Here is a 1,609-nt window from a genome sequence, read left to right as displayed (position 1 = left end):
TATATTTCAATACAGACCATAATCCACGCCCCCATTTTGTTTTATATAAATACACCTAAATTTTTATTCCTTATTCCTATTTTTAACAACATGACAGAACCTCCTGATATCATTTTCCTCCGACGCTGAAGACCTGATATTTTCATTACAAACTTTGCTTTCGTATAAGCTTTATCGCCTGAAGAGGTCTCTAGTTGCTAGTAATTAGCTGACATGCTCATGGATATGTAGCGACACATTACTGTTTATGTAAAAACAAATAAAAAGTATATATATATATATATATATATATATATATATATATATATATATATAAAATATATATATATATATATATACACTAGCAAAAGTACCCGTCGTTGACTGGGTTCAAAAACAGCCTACAGAAAATGGACTCTGATTTATGAAAGTATGATAGCTTATGAAAAGTTGTAATGAGATAGCTTCGAATTTGGGGGTATCAAAACCAAAGCAAAATATGATGAAAGTAAAAATAAAATAGATAAACCCCATAATTTATTATACCATACCTGTTCACACTGAAACACTTATCACAATATTCTGTGGATCTATATTAAAAAAAACCTTGTTAAACTTTGTGACATATTTCCATTCTATGCGATCAGACGCGAACGAACACCCCATAATTTATTATACCATTTTTCTTCAAACTGAAACATAATTATCAAAGCATACTTACGCAGATAGATATGAAAAGTCATTATTAAAGTTTGTGCCTATTTCCATTCTATGGAGGCCAAGCGCCAACGCAGACCCCACAATTTTATTATACCATCCCTATTTAAGTTAAAACACACATATCAAAGTATTCTTATGTACATCTATATCAAAAACATTTGTAAACGTTTTTTTTAATTTTTAATTTTTTTATTTCCATACTTTGTGGACCAGGCGCGAACGGAGACCCCCACACTTTTAATGAACCACTGTTCTGCTAGATTATATGCAATCAGTTTTTAAAATAGTCAACCATATAGGAGCATAGAGAGAGAGAGAGAGAGAGAGAGAGAGAGAGAGAGAGAGAGAGAGCGCGAAAGAGAGTTAGAGAGGAGGTATAAAGTAAAGAGAAAGTAGTTTATGACAGTATATCAATATCACATTTTTCTTTCAATAAATAAGCAGTTTTCTTTTCTTTTGTTCGAATTTTTTTAATGTCTGACAAGAAATAATCTAATCCTATAAAAGGTAGGTCTATCGTTTCGAAACACGAAATGTGGTAGACATATTAGATTATATGCCACCCTTCTTTCTGTACGCATGCGCAGAGGTCTATTTGTTAGTTGCCCATGCGTCTCGTCCACCGACATGCATATGCATCAGTATCTTTTGCTCAGCGTCGTTGTAAACGGTAACGGTCGACCATCGCGTAACAATACAAGCGCTTGCTGCGGACAACGGTTCACGGGTGTCCAGACTCGCTGTAGCGCCTGAATGGGGGACAGGGATTGGGGTACAACACTCGCTAGCATCGGATACCCGATAAGTTGTCTCTCCTAGTTAGGGACATTTGCAAGCGTTGGGTGGCGGTTTTGCGACATCCGATCTGATTCTGATGGCCTCCTCGGCGGACAATTCTGACGTCGTCTCA

This window comes from Euprymna scolopes, chromosome 31 (genome assembly GCF_053919585.1).
Source record: "Euprymna scolopes isolate OS-2025 chromosome 31, ASM5391958v1, whole genome shotgun sequence".
In the NCBI taxonomy this organism is placed as follows: Eukaryota; Metazoa; Mollusca; class Cephalopoda; order Sepiida; family Sepiolidae; genus Euprymna; species Euprymna scolopes.
This window is presented reverse-complemented; position numbering follows the sequence as displayed.